Source organism: Sciurus carolinensis, chromosome 7 (genome assembly GCF_902686445.1).
Source record: "Sciurus carolinensis chromosome 7, mSciCar1.2, whole genome shotgun sequence".
Taxonomy (NCBI): domain Eukaryota; kingdom Metazoa; phylum Chordata; class Mammalia; order Rodentia; family Sciuridae; genus Sciurus; species Sciurus carolinensis.
In genome coordinates, this window is record NC_062219.1 from 82,975,228 (window position 1) to 82,997,314 (window position 22,087).

Sequence of the window (22,087 nt, forward strand, 5' to 3'; positions counted from 1 at the left end):
TCCCTCAAATGTTTCCCTTTTCCTCAACCCCTGATCAGGCAGACATGACCATTATTTACTTATCAACTAATCTTTTCACATCAGAGGATAAGAATAAACTATAGTGCAATCAAATTAATACCTTTTATTCATTCCTGCATTGGCAAACTCTGCCAGGAAATTTGACCACAATGGGACTGGTCTACTAGTCCCAACAAAGAACACACATTGATTTCACAGCCCTTGTGTAATGAGGGTCACTCTGAAATTGCCCTGGTGAGGAACTCCGACTCACAGATAAAAGATGCTGCAAGTAGTGAACTCTCCCCAGAGGTACCTCATCACAGAGACAGAATGCTTTTGTAACACCCACATACCTTATATTTCATGTTGCAGATGGCATTTTAAGCTTCTACTTACAAAGAATCATTGTGAAGCGCAGAGTTCATATATGCTGAATAAAACAGGTATCAATTTAATGGGAGCTGATCATTAAACTACTTTCCCACTTTACTAAATTTTCTGAGCCCTGTAAAAGCTTGTAGCAGTCCAATGGAATGACCTCTTTAAGCCATCAAACCTCATTTGCACATTCTTAATAACAGATCCTTCAGCTCAAGATTTTGAGCAATTGCTTTCTTTATACTAAGCCTCAGATCATACATGCTACCAAAGTAACTTAAAAGGTCTCACATTTTTTAAAAGAATCAAATGCAGAAATCTTTCTGGTAATCTTATGGTCAATATTCTGCTAGAAATGTCTTGAAAATGAGATATGAATGGTCTACTTCCTTTAGGAAATTAAGGAACAAAGCTCTTTGACCTTATTTAACCCTAGCATCTAGATCCCATCCATAGATTTCCTGATTAAAAAAATGTCCCACACTAACAGCAGGATGATTCTTAATCTTAATTTCACATTGGCTTCTGTATGACTCTTTAATCAATCTATATGAATTTGCCCTTCTTTATGTCATTAGTGTCATCCATTTGCTGGGTGAAACTTAAAAGCTTGATGAATACTCAACAAGTTAGGGCGTACTTTAAGACACAGAAGTCCTTTTCTCTAAATATTCATCCTGTAACTTTCTAATCTATCTCCATAGTACAATCTGAAACACAGTTTTCAAGAAGGTTAGGTTAAAATAGAGTTCACAACAATTTTGCAGGATCATCCTCTTTTCTGTCCAACTTGTTCCAGTTCATTTTTAATTATCTTCAACTCCCAAATGTATTTATTTATGTGTCTGCCTCCAGGATTTCATTTTTTATGTTGTTTTCCCAGTGCTTAATACTACATGGTTCTTGAGTTAGACAGTTTTCCTTTGCTGTGATAAAATACTTGAGATAAACAACTTAAAAAAAAGAAAAGGCTCAAGATTCCATAGGTTTAAATCCAAGGTCACTTGACTGCATAATGTTGAGTCTGCAGCAAAGCATAATGTCATGACAAGGAGCACATGTGAACAAAGTGGCTCACCTTTGTAGTGACTGGAAAGCAAAGAGAGAAAGAGAGGGGAAGGGAGAAGGGTCCCAATATTCTCTTCAAGGGCACACATTCAATAACCTTCTTCCTCTAACTGGGGCCCATCTCCTAAAGGTTCCACCATTTCCCAATAGCGCCATCAGGTGGGGTCCAAACCTTTAACATATAAGCCTTTGGGGGACATTTAAGATCCAAACTGTAACAGTCCTTATATTTGGATCAGTTTTACATTTCTGGAAATATTTTCTCAAGGTAACCTTTTGTGGACAACTTGTTCTGGCTTTAGCATTTTGGTCTTGATCTTAGATCCTTGGGCCATTGCATTGACTATCTCTTCCTAGTGAGCTCAGGGGAGGAATTAATCAACAATTTTGCTTTGATGACTATTTCTTGCTAAGTTGTATATATTCTGAGTACCCATCCTATAAGTCTGCTTCATGTTTCATCCTCACTTTAGGAATGCTTCTTCTATAAGCTAATTTTAAGGGCTACAATGGCTCAAGATGGAATGAGAGATCTGCCGGAGCCCAGGCTTAGACTCTGGGCTAAACAGTTGGAGCAGATTGCTTCTTGCCTTTGTATCCATTGCCTTATTGTAATGGTTGTTATTACATGTTTCCTAGATTCCCCTTCAGGATCAGGAGCTTTGTCTGCTGATGTCTCAGTGTTGATTCCTTTTCTGGGAATTTCCTTCTGGATGAAGGAATCTGCTTATCCAGAATATACCGTTGCCCCAGGATTTCCTAGCATCCTATGACTGCTTGATTTTGAAGTACAGCCCAATTCCCTTGCTTAAGTTTGGAACAACTCTAAATGGACATCTGAGCTTTAAATATCCATCTCTCTCTATTGCTGCTTTATTACATTTCAGCTTCTCCCCATGCTCAAAACTATTTCCTTCCTTCCTTTCTGATGTTGTTCCCTGCAACAGAGAGAACTCTCTGATAAAATGTTCACACTCATCTCTGCATTGGAGTCAGTTCCTGAGACAGCAATGACCTTCTCTTGTAATTTAATGTTAATTTGCACTCCAAAGCCATGATTCTGAAAACAGCCATTTCGACAGGTCATGACATCTTAGGTAAATTCATATGTCAATGTCAAACAATGGATTAAGCATCACTGCAAACATGAGCAACACATTTTGATAAGCGAACTGACTGGAAACAGCTGTGTTTACATGCTTTAAGTAATATTAAGACCACAACAGAATAGATAAATAGTTGTATAGTGCATTGAATGTTGACATTATTCAAATAAATTATATCATTGTAGAGGACTCTCAGTAGGCAACCTCCTAAAATGTAAAGAATCCTCAGTTTTTCAACAAAACACGTCAAGAAGAAAATGTTTAACAATTTGGTAGGGAAGTACAACAAATAAGAAACAAGTCAAGCCTCTTACTATTAAGTATAGTGAATGATCTTTTTACATGTTTAGAACTAGATTAGAAACAATGAGAAAGTTGAGGTGGGATAAATAAAATTATTTTAAATTTATTTTTTAAATTTCCTACTGTATCTGGAGAGTATGTGCTTTGAGGCAAGCCTAGCAATTTAGATATATAACATTTTCAAGATAATAGTTTAATGCATTCTAAGTTTATTAATTTTAAAATAGGATATAAATGTTTTATAACCCTACTACACAAACAAGGCTGAAGTGCCCTTTTAATTATGCCTATGGATGACTTGTCTTTTTCAGTTTCCTATCTGTAAAATAGAGATAACCATATTTACCTTACTCATAAGGGTGACAAGATGATGAATTTCCTAATGTATATAATGTACTTTGAAGATGAAAAGCTTCATATAAATGCTAAGTATTATTACCGTGCATAAATATATGAGGTATTGCAGATGCACAATTCTGAAGAATACATTAAAATGAAAATTCATTATGAATAATCTTTGAGTTTATAAACCTGAATTAAATATAAAGGTAAAAGACAATCTTCTGAACATTAAACACAGCTAGTACTGATTTTGTTCAGATTTTCCTTGTTCCTAGGTTGGTATATCTTGCAATTAGACAAAGAACTAGATAGGTAAAAGTTAACTTTGAAATATTGTGTGGGGTTTGGCTTTCAAAGCTTTGTCCATTCTTGTTACAATTCTCTTAGGAAAGTTTAATAAAAGTGCCTGTTTGTGACTATGGGATTTTGTTATAGAGTTTTAAGGTTTTACTCTCGGCTGGGCTCAGTGGGGTCCACCTATAATCCCAGTGGCTCAGGAGGCTGAGGCAGGAGGATCGTGACTTCAAAGCCAGCCTCGGCAAAAATGAGGTGCTAAGCAACTCAGTGAGACTGGGGATGTGACTCAGTAGTCAAGTGCCCCTGAGTTGAATCCCCAGTACCCACTCACCCTCCAAAAAAGATTTTCCTCTGAATTATCAAAAATAAAATTTTGAATCAAATGCATATGGTTATAATACTCTTGATCCTTAAATGTTTTCCTCATTGCAAAAAAAAAAAAAAAGATATAATTTCTTTCAATATACTCCTTCTGCCTTGGGAAAAATAAATCTTATTACTATGGTGAAGACCTTGTTGAAATCCTCTGGAGTCCATAATCAAAGTGACTCTTCTATGTTTCCTAACCTTGTGCTATAGTAATGTATTTCAAGGACATATGAGGCATGCATTTTTGCTTAACTTGTGACATGTGGCATTGCATTCCCGGGTAGCTTGGAATATTCTCTATTTCTCCTTGGCTTTATCTACAAATCCACAGGCACTTGGGCTCAAAATACAAAACGGAAGCCCAACATGAATGTCAATGGCAAGAACCTTATGGTTTATTCCATGATCTCAGTGCTCAGGCCTAGGGTTTAACTCATCCACTCCAGGCAACTTAAATGGTTTCAAGAGAAAGAAAGATTTGTCCCTTTTCATATTTTATTTTCCATTGTTGTTAATGAAGGTGAAGCCAGGGGTCAAAAGGCAGTCAGTGTAGATAATAAATAATTGGGTCTGATTTGGGAAGAAGAGAGCTGATTGGAAAGGAAAGGAAATCAGATGCTGACATCTCCAAAACCCTTCCTTCTTCAACCTGTTGTTAAGGTAACCTGCCCCCAGGAATTATTCCTCCCCCAGGGAGTTGTAGGAGTTGTTGACTAATGCTTCCTGGGCTGCTCCCTTCCTCCCTGTACCCCTGGGCGGCTTCATGCCTTGGATCCCTTTACCTTCACCTTTTGGCTCACCTTTTGGTCATGTACACAGGATGGGGAGAGGAGAGGGGCAAGATAGGGGAGAAGGAGGGCATGAGAACAAAGGAACTCTAAAAATATAAAAGGGGCAGGACACCCCCACTTCTTTGGATATCCAGCTCTGGGACCCTCTTCTCTGCAGAGAAGTGTACCTCTGCTCTATCCTTTAAATAAAACTTGCTTTCTACGCTTGCCTTGGCATTTCTCAGGTGTTCAATCTTCACTTCTGGGGAAATGGAATTTGACCCTGATTGGTTCTCATCACCAATGGTATTAAAGGCATTTAGAAAGTTGGGTGGGCTGGTCCAGTATGGGAAAGAAATGTTCCCCTGAAAATTGTTGCCAAAGCAACACCCTCACCTCTTATTTCTTACTTCATTTTACTTTTGTAAGGAATTGCCGTCATTTATAACCAATTTCTACTCAAAAGGATGTTCAGACCAGTGATGCGTGTGTCTGACTAACAGTGAAAAATATTGCTCTCCCTCTTAAGAGTAGCATTAATTTGTTTTAAGTGTGAGGGCTGCCAGCGAGCACAATAGACAAAGCCATTTACTGAAATGGGGCTTCATTGCTACGAACGCTAATGCACATCTAGAAGGCACAGGATTAACTCCATGCTTGCTGGAAGCATCCAGTCTGTATCATGAAGTATTTCTTAAAAGTTCAAACAAAGTTAAAAAACATAAAATTTAAGGACATTTTTAGATAAGCACAATATTGGTGTGAATGTGAGAGGGTATCACTGGCCTTTCTTAAGAGCGCTTCCGGAGCAAGGTCAGAGGTGGACATCATTCCCTTAGCTAAATTTTATATTAAGTAGGTTCTGTATGTCATTACTATATTCCTGGAAGAATTCAAAGACCAAAAGAAAAGTCCCTGCAGACACAAAGGTTATGTGTAGCTGAGGGACTCCCAAAGGCTGAGGGTCATAGGAAAACTTGTGTCTATCCAGAGTACTGGTGTTCCCATGTGTCATCTGAGAATTATCTGAAATCAGGTTGAAAAAATGAGACAGAAAGAGAGGCAGAAAGGGAAGAAAAGGAGAGGGAGATAGAACGAAGGAGGGAGGGAAAGAAACGGATGAAAGGAACAGAAATGGGGGGACAGGGAGGAGGGGGAAAGGGAAAGAAAGGGTAGAAGAGGCTAACTTTTCTCAAAATACAAAACAAAGCTCAACACAATAGTTTGTTTCCTGGAAAATAACACAGATGCAAGAGAATCCCAACTGCTCAGTCCTCAGCCTTTTGAGTTCTTCCCTTTTGACTGTCAGTTTGGGGTGACTTCTGAACTGCTTCTTTTCCCCAAACCATAGCTTTGAAGAGCCAAATAAGTTAATGAGGATTCAATTCCAAGAGACATGTGAGGATAAACCTAATTTTAAAATAGGTATTTTTTTTATTTGTTCTAATTTGTCATACATGACAGAATGCATTTATACATTTTGATAGAACATACGTAAGTGGAGTGTAATCTCTCACTTTTCTGATTATACATATTGTAGGATCACATCAGTCATGCAGTCATATATGTACATGAGGTAATAATGTCTGTTTCACTCTATTGTCATTCCTACCCCCATACCACTTCCTCTCCCTTCACTCCCCTCTTGATGTGAAGAAATCACAGTGATGTACATAAAATCATAATGGAATGTTCTTAATGAGTTAATAAAATTGTTCTTATATTCTTATGTTCTTATAAAATTGTCCCCAATTTTATTATTGTTTTATAGTTAACTTGAAAATTGTAGTCCTCCTTTAGCAACCATCACCAATCAGGTGTTCAACTCCTCTTTCACATCAGGCAGTGGAGTTTTTGACCTCAGTTAGTCCTCTCCAAGAGTGTCATGGTGGCCATTCTATTTAGGGGACTTCATCTACAATTATCCCATGTTAATGTGGGCACTGGGGTCAATTGCTAGTCAGAAGTTATCTTAGTGCGCCTGTGCTACTAAAGGATTCGTCCTTCCCAGAGAAATGGAGAGAACTTTAGTCATAATTCCTAGCTTCACACCAACCTCAATGGACCCTGTCAAGAGTTAGTCCCATTAATCCTTTTCTCTTGCTGTGTCTTCCCATTAGCTCCTTTGCTTCTGTTTATTTTCTACAAATTAACTACCACTTAGCTTCCTCATTTACTTTGGAAGTAGTTTAAAGAAGACCCTAAAGTAATTTAAAGAAGACTTGTGACCTTGCCTGCATTTCACTGCTCATTGCTACCTTCTACCTAACACTCTTAGTTCCTCAGCCCCATCTTTGTTTGCACATTAGAATTGTGTGAAGAACTTTTAGAAAAATCTAATACCTGAGTCCAGCTGTAAGGTCTTAGATCAAATACATTTTAGGCATGATCCAGGCACTACTATTTATTTCCATTTGATCCCAATGTTTAGCCAGTGTTGAAAATCAATATCCCAAACCCTTCTACTGCTCCTTTGGAATTCACAGTTCATCTTTGTAAAATTCCATATGTACTCCTCTACTTCTTGGAAAGTTTCCCTCTTGTTCTAATGGAATCCAGGCTGTGTCCTGAGGCTCTGCTTCTTCTGCAGCCTTCAACTCCTTCCTCAAATTTCAAGCATCTCCTCCCTGTATCACATTCACTGATGACCTTGCTATATTATTTCTGTGCTTAAAGAATAAGAGCAAACAGAGGGAAATCCTCATTTTGCCACTCCTGGAGCTCCTAGTCTTCCTGTATCTGTGCCCCTCCTCTGTCTTTCCTGCTGCTGAAGAGATCAACCCAGCTCTGATGTGCTGTCTTTGCACTAGCTCTGCACAAGTCTATCACCTACGGGTTCCATGCTATGATTAACTCCTCCACCTCCTTTAGCACTAATCTTTCTCTACCCACTAAATTATTCCCATCAGCAGGGATAATTTTCAAATAATATCATCATAAAGAGTGCACACTGACTAATAATCACAGAAGTGAGTGGAACGTGTTTCAAGAGACAGTTGCCAGTTAAGGACTTGCTTGTTATAAGATTGTCATGTTTTAATGTCACTTATTTTAATACACACCTTTTGATTGCACAAAACCCTTCAGTGACCACTCTCCTTTTCTGCTCACTTTTAGGAATTTGAGAAACCCCTCACATTGTTGTCTCTGCTGACTCTCTTCAATTTGAACTTTCTGCAAATGAACTTTCACCTCACTACTCCTGTGAAACATATTTTATGAGTCTCCAGTGTCCCCCCCACCATGTATGTGACTAGAAAAATTCTTACCTCTATGTTTGCAGAGTCATGAAGTATCTGATTATCTAGACTGGCAAAAACAGATTTAGTGCTTCAAGTAGGAAAAATTTGGAATGAATTTTTCATAATTGAACTTAGGATATGTTAAACTTTTTTCATTAAAATGAAATATTTCAATATTCTAAATTATAGGGCCAAATGCATAAAATAATTATGAGTTTACTGAAATAATACAAAGTAATATAAAACTCAAACCCGAATGAAAGCAAGAAAACAAAATTATTAGTGATAATAAAGTAAACATAAAATTTTGTGGAGGAAGGTACCTCTATTTAGTTCCTCTTATTGCCTATATAGAAAGACTATGTAAAGTTGTGATATTTTAGATTTCTCTGTGGATGAAATGAAAAACCCAATCTTCAATAACAAGGGGATAAACTAAATTCTATGAGGCTTATGCATCCCAGATGTCACAGGCCCTGCTAGGCTGTCTCCTTCTACCTTGAAGGTAAGCTTTGAACTTCCGAACAGCTCCCAAACCAGATTTAAGTCAATACACATTTAAAAGAGCAGTTATTTTCCTCGTGAATCTATAAAAACATGAGGAAAAAGACGCTCATTATCTTTCTCAAAGCAGAACTTACAAAATCTTTTCGTAAGTGTCTTCATTATTTATATCCTAGAAAGTGCCATTGTCTGTCCATTCACCTCTTCTCTCTGTCCCCCAACCAAAGCTTTTCAGGGCCCTTTGCTGGCATTTTCTTGTTCAACTTTCAAACCCAGTGGCAGCTCCACAGTGGTCCTCTGACTCCCCCCTATTCCTTGGACATATCATATCAAGGCCTCACAAGAGGCTCCCTAAGAGGCTGTTCAAGGTACAGAAATGACAGTTTATGTTAAATTACTAGCATTTTAAAAACCTAAATGAAACTGAGCCTTACTTCAACTTAAAGTCTCAGTAAATTAATAAATACTTTTCTATTCCCAGTTTCCATGAAGGGACTTCACACCCAAGGTGTGGAATGAGGCAATTAGTGCTGAACCAGTTTGACATTCTACATTTAAATATCAAGCTCAAATTACTATATGCAGATTTTACCTTTGAGGTTTTTATCACTTTTCATTTTTTGACTTTCCATATCCATGGGTTCCACATCTTTGGATTCAACCAAACATGAATTGAAAATACTAGAAAAAAATGTTACATCTACGCTGATTGTGTTCAGAATTTCCTCTTATTATTCCCTAAACAAGGAAGTATAACAGCTACTTATATTGTATGTACATGTATTATGCACTTTAATTAGAGTATTAGAGTTTAAAAATATTTGTGCATAGGTTGCACACAAGTACTATGCAGTTAGGGTCCTGGGTGTCTGCAGATTTGGGTATCTGTGCAATCCTTGGAATCAATTGCTCATGGATATCAAGTGATGACTCTATTTTCACTTTTATGGAATGACTTCTTTAAGAATATTGTTTATGTGTTTTACTATTAGATATAAAATGAATATCATTCTTGGGAATATGTGATTATGAAAAAAAGAAAAATAGTAAGAAAAAATCTTTATTCAAAATGACAATGATCATTTTGTCAGGTATCTTTTATCTACTTATTAGACATCTTTTAATTTCACTTTTTTTTTTTTATTGTAAGACAAGGTCTCACTAATTTGCTTAAGGCCTCACTCAATCCTCCTGCCTCTCCTTCTGAGCCACTGGGATTACAGCAGTGTACCACCACACCCAGCAATCACACTTTTCTTATTTTGATTCTTTTGTAGTTTTTACTGATCTTTGTATTTTCTCTTTGGTTTCAATTAAGTAAGAAAAGTTTCTGGAACTGAGGGTATACCTCTGCTTTGTTGACAGAAACATGCTAGTAAGGGAAGAAGAAAATTAGTCCATCTTTCAAATTTATTTTCCTGTACTTAAAACTTGACATTTCTCATTTTCCGGGATATGTGCCCATGTCACTCTTCTTCTCTTTCATTTCAGTCCTTTTTTATTTCCATATCTGTGTCCATTTTATTGTCCACTTCTGAACCTTATAATGGAACCCCTATTTGAAATCTAACAGTGCTGTTCAGTTTTCTAAGGAGCTAACATTTAAACCTGGTATCTGTGAAGTCTAGACTCTGCTTTCAAGAGCAGTTCCCAAGTAGTTTGAAAAATTCGAGGCTTTTCTTTGTAACACTTGACTCAGTAATCTACCTTTAAGAACCTATTAGCATGTAAATATTATTGTGAACACTGTAGAACATAGTTTTCAAGAGTCTAAGTTCTTCTATGTATCCCCTAGACCTGTACCTCAAAGCTTACTTTTTCTGGGACATTGTGAAATTATTGAAATCCCTATGCGTCAGGTTTTTTTTTTTTTTTTTTCATTTGCCAAATGGGAATACTAGTAAGTACCTCAGATGGTTGTGGGAAAGATTAAATAATAAGATAATGCAGGCAAACAGCCTGGCACATAGGATGATATTTATATATGTGAGCTATTGTTAATTAGGTTTACTGGTATTATTGTATCATATATATATATATATGTATATATATATATATATATGAATAAATATGTGGGTGTTTGTATGTGAAGAAGTTCTCTGTGCATTCTTGATGTTAGTTTTTAAAAATGAATCAAATCCAAAAATAAAATTCTTATATGCTGTATTAAAATAATACCTGATGAACATTTATTAACATGAGAGAATGTTCTTAAATAAAAAGTGAAAGGGGCAGAATTAAAAACTATACCATATTCCTATAGTAGAAGAAAATGTACACATAACAAAATTTTAGCCATTTTATAGAGGTGATTTTTATTCACACATCTATGTTTCTATGTATTTTAAAATATCCATAGTTATTATCACATCACAAGAATATAATTACAGAAATAACAAACATATACTTGAGAATAGAATGAAAATTTGGCAAGTGAGAAAGCAAGTAGTCTTTCCCAATTTAATGCAAGAATGACTCAGGACAGAGCTTCTGGAGCTTGTCAAGGTGGAACAACTCTGAGTGGGGATTAGGAATGGTCAAGATAATGCTTTTTAATTCTTAGCTATGAGAAGTTTTGACAATAAATACCCCACTATATATTTTTTATAATTATAATGGAGATGTTGAATTAAAATCAAATTTGAATAGTATCTGGTGAGCCAAAATGATGGCATATCTATTAAGAATGTTTATTGATGAACTGGGGATGTAGTTGAGTGGTAAAGCCTTTTCCTAGCATGGGTGAGGACCTGGGTTCAGTCCCCAGCATCAAATAAAATGTTTACTGATGATGAAGGCATATCCCACAACTGACCAGCTGCACAGAGTGGCTGTGCTGCCCTGGGGTGCCCTTCTCTCCACCCTTGGCATGGCTAGTGTGTGATCCAAGTCTCAAGGCAAATTGTGTCCACAACAGATTCAGATATGGGAATTTTTGGAGCACCTGTGTGTGGGCTATAGAGGAAGGATGTGTAGGAAAAGAAGTTAGGCAACCACCTCAAACTTGAAACAAAGTCTTCCAAATTCAAAAGCAGAGGCAATTTTAAGTGAGGAACCAAGGTCTGTCACCTATGTTTGCATGCACACATATACACATAAATACACACTCTTTTCCAAAGAATTCAGATCTGAGTCCTAAGTAAAACTGTGTTGTAAGTAAACTGAAAGAGCTGCTTCCACTAAAAGACATTCAGGGTACAAAATACAATTTAAGAGGCGTTGAGAGGCATTCTTTTCACTTCTGGGAGGAAAACAGAATTAATTGCTTCAGAGCCTGGAGAACTCCTGAGAACAAAGCATCAATTTGGCACTTTGAAGGCCTCAGGGTATCAGCAATAGAGTTCTCTAGGGTGGCGGCAAAGTGCCAAGTGGGAAGAAAACATCAGCAAGCACAGCAATACCTGGAAAAGTGAATCAGACATACTGTTGCTGGTAGAATCAGCATTCTTCTCTAGGCCCTGGAAACCTTGGATCTGAGTTTGATGTTTGGAATGCATCGTAGGAAAAATATGGAGCTTTATTTCCAATAGTGCTCAAAAGAGAAGTGCAAGGGTTACAAGGATCTATAGATATGATGATAGATAAATAAACAGATGATAGATCAATCGATAGATAGATAGATAGATAGATAGATAGATGGATAATAACCTCAGAGAAAATAATACGATTTGGAGAATCAACTATCTATACAGGACTGTATGGGAGACATGTCTACAAGGACACCAGAGCCGGAAGAAAGAACAAAACAAACACAAGAGATGTTTGTTGGTAGATAAATGGAGTTCATTGTGAACACATGTGAAATCCCCATTACTAACTGAAAGTCTTGCAATAATAGAAGAAAAAGGCAGTAAAGTATGATTATCAGTGCACCACCGAACCTAGAATTAGCCTCAAGTTTAAATAGCCTAACACTGTTACTTATATGCCTTTCATTATGAAACATAAGAAGAACATTTGGGACCTAAATATGTGAAATACTTTACTAGATACAAAATACTGATCCTAACAAGTACAACACATTGGCAGACCATGTTTCTTAACCACTTGGTAAGTCAGATTACAGTGCAGGTGTTCTATCTTTTCACATATTCATGTTTAGATACTCGGTTTTGTGAAATTGTAATTAGTAAATGTAAACCAATCATAATTCAGGCAACATAGTCATTTTAATTTATGTGTGTGAATTTTCGCAAACAGGGAATACTTTACACAGAAGTGACCTTTGAAACCCAGTCCCACCTTGCATCCATGGAGAATGAACTCCCAAGTGCGGTGACTGGACATACCTGCAGAGCTGAGCCGGGAGGGCACAAGTCCTGGTGGCTGGCCTCCTCCCCTCTCCAGGGCTTCTTGTTTCCCTGCTTCTCCTCAAGCTCCTTCATTAGTGATTTGATGGACAATTTTGTAATTTTCCGATTTAACCTCCCCTTTCTCATTTTTTCTGGTTCTCACTTTTTTCCCCCACAATTATTCTCCTTCTCTTTTTTTATAATTTAATTTATTCCTGGTTTTAGTCACTTTACACTTGCTTATCATTATATGAAATACAAGGGAAATGAAAATAAAAAAGAACGGTTAGGAATGAATTATTTATTCACAATAAGAGAACCTGAGGAAAACAGCAAAATAAAAGAAATAAAATGTTCTAATAGTTAACCTCATGAAGGTCTTAGAGAAGAAAAATAAATATCTATTTTTTTGTATCATAATCAAAATTTGTATGCATTTTGTGTTCAACTGGTAGTATTACAAAGAAATAGAATTGTATTTCATGTATAAAAAAATAACCATTTTATTAATTACATAAATTAAGTATATGTAAAAATTCAAAAAGTTAAAACTATTTTGTGTATATTTTCACAAATGTTTTATTATATTAAAAATCATCATTAAAGATACAAAATAAATTTTGATTACTGAATATTTAGATTTAAATTACTATTAAATAAATAAATATTTTAATTTAAATAATTTATGTAAATGTTAAATATTTTCTTTTTTTAAAAGGCAAAACAATTTTTATTACTCTTTCAATGCTAATTATAAATTTTGATAGTTGAATTAAGAATAAATTGTATGAACACTATATAAAGATATTTTATGTATACACCATGTGGATCAACCAATACTCTTTTTTTTTTAATTGTAAACAAATGGGATACATGTTGTTTCTCTGTTTGTACATGGAGTTAAGACATACCATTTGTGTAATCATAAATTTACATAGGGTAATGTTGTTTGATTCATTCTGTTATTTTTTCCCTTCCCTCCACCCCTCCCACCATCTTTTCGCTCTATACAGCTTCCTTCCTCCATTCTTGCCCCCCTCCCTAACCCTAACTCTAACCCTAAAACTAACCCCTCCCACCCCCCATTATGTGTCATCATCCGATTTCAATGTCTATCTAATTGTCATTGATAAGAATGGCATCAAGATACTCATTATGCCTAAATCTATGTTTATACAAATCTGAAAGAATATGACATTTTTTCTGGAGATTAAACTATATGCCAGGTACCCCATACAATATTTCAAATGCCATGCTAATTCATGAGTACCCCTAGAACTACATACTGGAATAGAAAAAGAAACAAGAAAATGATTTTTAGCACAAGCAAGAAACAAAACATATTATGTAAGAAGTTTCATGCACACTGAGTTAAGTATTCTTTCCTTTTTCCAAAACAGTCTCTTGCTCAGCTCCTCCTGGTACCCTGAAATAGCTCACCCCACAAATCGTGAAGTTTGAGAGCAGTCATTTTTGTTTTGAGAATATAGAGCAATAGATGTGGAGGCATGTTTTCCCTGTGTCTAAAGAGCTTTAATTAGGATTGTGAATATTTAGGATTTTCAGGGACTGTGTCCTATCCTGAGTGCAGAAGGCTGTATGCAGAAGTGTATAATACATAATGCTATAAGATAATTTCACTTTCTATAATTTGTCTCCTCTAGGATATTCATAAACTTCTTGTTAAGGATATTTGAAGATTTATTTCCACAGATTTACTATTCCTCCTTTATCATGCTAGGCCTACTTTTTCACTTATCTATCTTCATATTCATTCCAGTTGTGATGGACTTAATGTTCCTCCTGAATTCATATTTTGTAGTCATAAGCCCAAACTTGATGATATTAAAAGGTAGAACTTTTAGAGGTGATTAGGTCACAGGAGAAGAAACTTCGTGAATGAGTTAGTGGTCCTATAAGTAGAGACAGGAGAGAGATTCTCATCCCTTCTTCCATTGTGAAATTACTGTGAGAAAAAAGCCACCTATGAGCAAGTAGATCTTCACAAATTCTACCAGCAACTTGATCTTGAACTTCTCAGCTTTTATACCTGGGATAAATAAATCTCTGTTGTTTATAATCTACTCAGTCTATGATGTTTTGTTATAGCAGCTCAAATCGACTAAGACACCATTCATTCAAAAATCAGCTAGTTTCTTAATACAGTACTTTTTAATATACTAATTACAAAGAACTTAGTTTCTACATTTGCACTTTTTGCTACATCTATTCTTTACATATTCCAATTGCATTTCCACTGTTATGTCCTATTTGATTTCATGAAAATGTAACTTCAGCCTGAAAATACTTTCCATTGCTCTAGACTCCTAGGTTTTAGAGCGTTCCCAGCCTTTAGGGCATAAACATGTCTGCTCTGATTATTGCCTTCCCCTCACTAGAATTTCTTCACTCTCAGATTAGTTCCATTGCTCACTAATAAATACCGTCACTCCCAACAAGCACAGCTATAACAATTAAAGATTGCAATTTTTTAATTGCTTTTAAATTTTACTACTTTTATTAACACTTACCACATTTATTAATTTAATTATATTTAGTGATTGTTGGCAAATTTTGTCTTCATTTTTAGATTTTATTTATAGTAGTCAGGAGAGTGTGTGCATAGTACAGTGCTTGATACATAGGAACTCAAGTATATGTCATTAATTTAGTAATTAATGATTTACATTGCAGGCAAAGTAGTGAAAAAGTATTTATGACACTATTTGAGAGAAGAAAAACTTTTACTTTTAAAAGTCTTTATTAGTTTTCATCAAATCAGGAAGAATCAAATAGAGCAGGAAGATTAAAATGCTATGACCATGAACTATCCTTGGAACATGTCTGTTTCAATTTAGACATACAATGGTAAAAGAATTCAGCATTAGCAGGAAAGGTATAAGTTTCTGACTATATACTGGGAAGAACATTGAGATATAAAATAAATGGATGGAAAAAGTTATAATGCCTAAAAATCTTTAATAATAAAAATCAATTACATTGAAGTATCTAATTGCAGCTTGGAATATCTTAAAAAGTTACGAAGTCTCGTTTAGACCTGTGTTTCTACTGAATGTACCCAGGAGTACTATCTAATCTACCTCAGAAAATTAAGGTAAGAAGAAATCCTACAAATCTAAGAGCTGTGACTTGGCAGGTAACAATTTATATCAGTTACCAAGGTGGTGTTTTTTCTGTAGAAAGTGGTGCAAATGTTTCCATTTAGCAATTCTACTGTCCATTTGCTTTTTTATCCCATCTAATATCCTTAAACTCCTCATTCACATTTCCTACAAGTCAATTTTGGGAAAAAAGGAGGGAATAATTCTTCAAGTCTTTGAAATTTGAACTTGCCATAAGTAGCCAAGCTAAAGCACATCTATACCCACAGATGAATTTTGAGATAGATCTATATAGTGAGCTCTCTGTATTCATGGGCTCTGAACTATAGATTCAATAGTCAGCTTTCATCACTATAGCGAAATACCTGAGACAATTAACATATAAAGAGAAGTTTCATTTCAATTCACAATTTTGGAAGTTTCATTTCATGATGTATTGTCCCTTTGGTTTGGGGTCAGTGATAAGGCCATACATCATAGCAGGAGTATAAGGTAGAGAAAAACTGTTCACTTCAACCAAAAAGAAAGGAAGGGGTCAAGGGTCTGACAATTCCCTTCAGGGCATTCCTCCAATGACCTAAAGATTTCCCACTAGGTCCCACTTCTTAAAAGTTCCATTACCTCTCAATAGCCCCATACTGGGGTCAAAGACTTTAACACATGGACCTTTAGGAAACATTCAGGATCCATCATGGGTAAAATGTTCGAAAAATATTGTATCTAAACTGAACATATTCAGATTTTTGTCTTGTCATTTTTCCCTAAATGTTACAGTATAACTATTTATATAACATTTGCACTGTACTAGGTATTATAAGTAATGTACAGATTAATTAAAATATATATTACATAGGAGGATGTGCATAGTTTATATACAAATTCTATGTCATTTTCTATAATGGACTTGAGAATTTGTGAATTTAAGTATGTGCAAGGGTTCCTGAAAACAATTTCACATGGAGAAAAAGAGATGATTGTATTTCCTCTGTCTATGAAGCCTGAAATTCTTACTGTTCAGGTATAATGAGTTCACAATCATATATAAGTATGAGTAAAGGTGTGCATAAGTTGAATTTGAACTGTGAAACTCCAAGATGATTCAGGAATTTATACAGTACCAGTTTTTACATATATATTTACTGTGTAGATTTAGGAAATAAGTGAAACAAAATCTGAAGGTAACTTACTTTCCCAACTAATACAAATTTTTTCCAAAGATAAACATCATTGACTTTTTCTTGATAAATTATAATTTGAGATGATTGCATTTCCTTTCCTTGACTTATTTGGACTCAGCATCCCCACAGATTTACTACTCATTCATAGTTATGGTACAAAAAATGCCTTAAAGTTTTATATTAAGCATCTGTACTACCAAAACAACCAGGTTTTGCAGGAATTCAATAAAATAAATCCTATGCTATAATTAGATATTTGATTTATTTGAAATAATGAGAAAATGATTTGCTTCTCTTTCTTATAAAAGGTCACTGGAAAAATATTAATATTTCACAAATAACAAAAGTAGCAATTACTATAAAATGAGTTTTTGATTTTAACAAGGATAATGCAAAGAATTGTTCAATCTTCAAATGGTCTTCAAAACATTTGTTGATTAATATTAATTTTATAGGACAGCACCTTTTAGAAGTAGGGTTTAATATATTAATATTACATGAATTGATATGTTCTCTAATATATTAATATATAATCTGTATTAGTTTTTGCATATGTCCATACTCACTAAAAGCAGGAGATATCTTTAAATGGCTTTATCAATACTACATGTATTTAAAAGGAGTTTGAGTGCTTATTATGACTCAAAGTTTTATACATTAGGCTTATTTTCAAAGTTTTAGATTAGAGAAACTTCTACTGTAAGACTCTTAACATTATGACTGATAGCCTTCTGGGTTGTATGGTATCCAATGAAGAAGCTAGAGGAAAGCGGCTTGATCATCCTCAGAGTCACAGGAGTGTTAGAGCGGTTATAAAAGCAAAAGTCAATTACAAGTGTGATTGATTGGTAACAATGAGACATAAAGCAAGTTAGCTGAAAAGATTAGTATTTGACTTTTGGAGAGACTTATAAAAGAAAGTCCCAAGCATACAAGTTATAATCAATGTCAAGATGTATCTGAGTCTGTCAATGTTCTGTTATCCTCTCAGAATAGTTGAGAAATGTCATTAACAAGGAACGGCGCAGCAGCACCACCACCTTGAAATTGGCAACGATTATGATTGTGCAGAAGACAGAGAAGTGTCAGTCACCCCCTCCTGGGGACTGAGTCTCACACAACTGCACTCCCATCCTTTCCCAGGGCTTGTCAGTCTAGATGTTAGTGGGAATGAGTGACATTGAAGGAGCCACAGTGAACCGAGGGGAAGAGAAGCGCGGTGTCTGGAAGACGTTCAGGCAGGAAGGTGTGCTCCAGCAACCTGACTGAGCCTTACAAAGGAGATAGTGTTGGGTTCACAGTTTTCATCTGGAGAAGCTAGTTGCTTTTTGATAAAAGGAGAGATTATTAGGAGAGTTTTATCAGATATTCATTTACTCAATACACCAGAGATGAATGAAGTCTGCAAATTGCACAAAATGTTAAAACCTTTCATTTTTAAAGAAAAAAAAAACAACTTTCATTAAGGAAGTAAAGTATGCAAATGTGATTGGAGGAGTATTAGAATCAGAAAAAGTCAGAAGAAGAAAGATTTTCCGTAGATATGCCTGAAATAATTCTGCAGTTTAAACACACTGTCCGGGGTTCAAGCCATGAGGGAATTTCCATCTGGGAGGCTATTTAAAGATAGCTGCAGATCTCTTTTCTCTGTAATTCATGTCTCTCTCTTCTGTCCCTCCTTTTCTATTCTGGACCTGGTCTTTTCCTTCCCCACCTTCTGGATAAGTAGTTGGTCTTTAGTTCCATTCCCCTGGACATTCAGCATCCAAAACTGTGAATTAAATAAATCTCTTCATTTAAAAGTTAGCCTGCCTCAGGTATTTCTCATGGTAATGAAAAGAAAATACAGACACTTGGTTCTGAGGAGTGAGGCCATTACTATAACTTTCCATAAAAGTCTGTAGGCAGGACGCTAATAGAATGTGGACAGTAGAAATCATGCCAATGAGTTCTCAAAGAGAAAAGGGGATTCTGTTGGAAGGTGTGATAGCACTAGTTGATAAAAAGAAGTCAAGTGCTTTGCATCAGGACAATAGAAAAAAAATGCCTCAAAAACATGTCAGAAGTATTTGAGATCTATCAAAGGTCCCATCACCAGAGAACTTCAGGGAACCCAGGGTGTCTTCTACAGGCTCTGTAGTTAGTGCTACCCATGGATTCATTCCCCTGAATTCTGCTGGCTGCAACCTTTCAACAAAGAGGCACAGATGCAACGTGGACTGGTGGCAGATATTTTGTGGGTTCACAATGAGCTGAGTTTGCAGGCATGAAGTTTGTGAAGACTATGGGGTCAAGGTGATGTCCAATAAGATTTCAAAAGAAAGTGCAGCATGATAAGAATCTGAAACACTAGTAAAGAGCCCTGGTCAGGAAACGGTGGTCCACTTCACCTTTTGAATATAGCCCCCCTCTGCTCAGAGGCTTATTTTAAAAGGAACATGTGTTTTCTTTTCCTCTTCTCCCTGTCCCTCTCCTTAACTGGAGGCCCAGGAATAAGATTACCTTTTCCCATCCTCAGTCAAGTTATCTGTCCTTGAGCACACACCCACCACAGGAAGAATGTGTCACCAGAAGATCTAGGAAGTGACTATCTCCCAAATTAACAAGTGAATTTCAGCACACCATCAGGGTGCACCTGGGACCCCCTGTCAGGAAACACCTGGAATGCAGCCTTTGAGGAGCTCTTGAAAAGCTCTCTGTTCTCCCTGATGGATAGAATCACAGCCTCTGGACAAGAGTCCCCTGGTGCTTCTCCTTTGCTAGCAAAACAATAAACACTCCTTTTTCTTTTTCTCAAAACTGTGTCCTCTTAAATTGGCATCAGGACAAGGACTGAGCTTTGGGTAACAGATGGAGTGATGCTTATGGGAGAGAAACTGAAATAGGGCCCTCAGAAGGGAAAAGCAACCATCGGGGTGCCATGCCAGCACTGGAAGGCCACACGTCACCATGCAACCCGTGAGAAAAACTGTGTGGGCTGTGGCCCAGAGGGGTGGGGCTGCCCAGAGCCTCTCTGCAGTATGTACAAGACGCTGGGCTTGGAGTTTAGGTTTGGGATTCACCAGCTGCTCTGCTGGGTTTTTAGCCTTGCAATTTACCCTTTCCAAAAGGCCAATTACGTTTTTGGAATAGGAATGCTCACCTTCTGATTTTCCTTCCATTTTGTTCTGAAAGTATGTACTTTTTTTCCCCTTTCCTTATACAGATTTGTAGGTGAAAGAGTCTGCCTTGAGTCTCAGAGGAGACTTGGGACTTGAATTTTTGAGTAATGTCATAACAATGAAGACTTTGGGATTATAGGAAATCCAATGAATGCATTTTTCATCATTAGATGAACATCATCTTTGGGGGGCCAAGAGTAGAATACTATGGTCTGGATATTCTTTGTTCCTACAAAGGTTCATGTGTTTGTAGCTTGGTCCCTGGTATAGCACTATAGAAGCTAATAATCTCTTTAAGAGATGTGATCTAGTGGAAGTGTTTAGGTCAGCAGGGACATGCTCTCAGAGGGATTAAGGTTTATTCATCGGACCCTGATTATTTCTCTTGAGAGGACTGTTATAAAGGCCTAAGCCTGGCCACACACAATTCGCTCTGGCTTTTGAGATGTCATTCCTTTCCTTTACACATATTCAGGACTTCTGCCATGATGTAACATAGTGAGGGTAGGGAAAGTCTTTACCAGAACTTAGGCCTAGTCATCGAGACGTTAAACTTCTAAAACCTGAGCTAAATAAACATATTTTCTTTAAAACAGTAGGCTGCCTCAAGTATTTTGTTACAGCAATGAAAAGCTCAATACTACAGGAGGTGAAAATCTAAAAATTATTTGATTCATGACATAAAGTTTGGGACTGATTTATTGTCCATTTTATAAGATTTATATCATTTTTCCACTAAAATCTATTTATATATTACTATGTTTCAAGGAAAAATGAGAATTTATAGCAATATTATAATAATTATTTCAAATTTAGTTATTATATCTTTTTCTTTTTGGCTACAAGACAAAAACTTAATGAAAATTGGTCAACGACTGTGTGTAATCCATGGGGCTGAAGTTACACAGGACTGATACAGAAATTTATAACAGAATAGTTGCTGAAGTAAATGTTACATGTTATCATCATTTGATTCATCTTCTTCCTTCAAAGATTCCTTAGCATATTTCTCTGCTTCTTCCCTTATATCTTTTGGAACAATTTCATGTCTTCCTTTAGTTAATTCACTAACCCAGCTGAGCTCTATGTCAAAAGCTTTAACTTTAACTTTGTCATGTACTATGTAAATTATTTTTGCAACTTCTTTAACAACATCACGGCAGGTCATTTCTTTCATCTGAAGTTTTTCTATTTCTGTCTTTGTAACTTGCCTGGCTTTGCCAATGGCACAGCCTCAATAACCGTATGAAACACCTGATGGGTCAATCATGTAGACTTGTGCACCATCATTCACACTGAAAGATCCTAACATGAAACTGCAGCCAAAAGGTCTAACAGCTCTGTAGAGCATAAGCATGTATGTACACAGCCACTCTGTCTGCAAGATGATTTAGAGGAATGTTGTAGCCGAAGTTGGATCTAAAGTTGGAAGCTTCTTCTCTTGCTATGTCTGCTAAAGAACGAGCATCTGCCAACAAACCTGCTACAGCCATTCCAGCCATTCCTGTCCTTTATTGGAACCTTCTTCATAAAGTTTAGACAGCACTGATTTTTCTACCCCAAAGACAACACCATCTTTACATCTGATCCCAATAGCTGTACTACTATTTTCTACAGCCTTCATAGCATATTCAACTTGAAAAACTCTTCCATCAGGAGAGAATGTAGAAGCTGACAGGTCATACCCAGTGCCGATGGAGCTCATCGGGCTAAAACCACCAGGATGTGCAGGCGGTATTATATCTTACTAGTTATCTATTATCCACTGACATCATGAATTTTAGTAAATCTTTTTGTTCTATGGTGCCAATGTCCTTTAGTCAACAATCCCTAGAAATACACCTAATAGTTGAACAAGTTAGGTTTATTACTCATTGCAGTGAAGGAGAAATATATGCTGTGGGAAACTATTAATACAGCAGCAAATGGTCAAACAGGACCTATAATAGGAT

General features: G+C 36.3%; 1 pseudogene; it reads right to left on the minus strand.

The window, feature by feature from the left end:
• Positions 1 to 21,052: 21,052 nt before the first annotated feature.
• LOC124989535 (proteasome subunit alpha type-3-like) lies at positions 21,053 to 21,846 on the minus strand (annotated as a pseudogene).
• Positions 21,847 to 22,087: the final 241 nt, after the last annotated feature.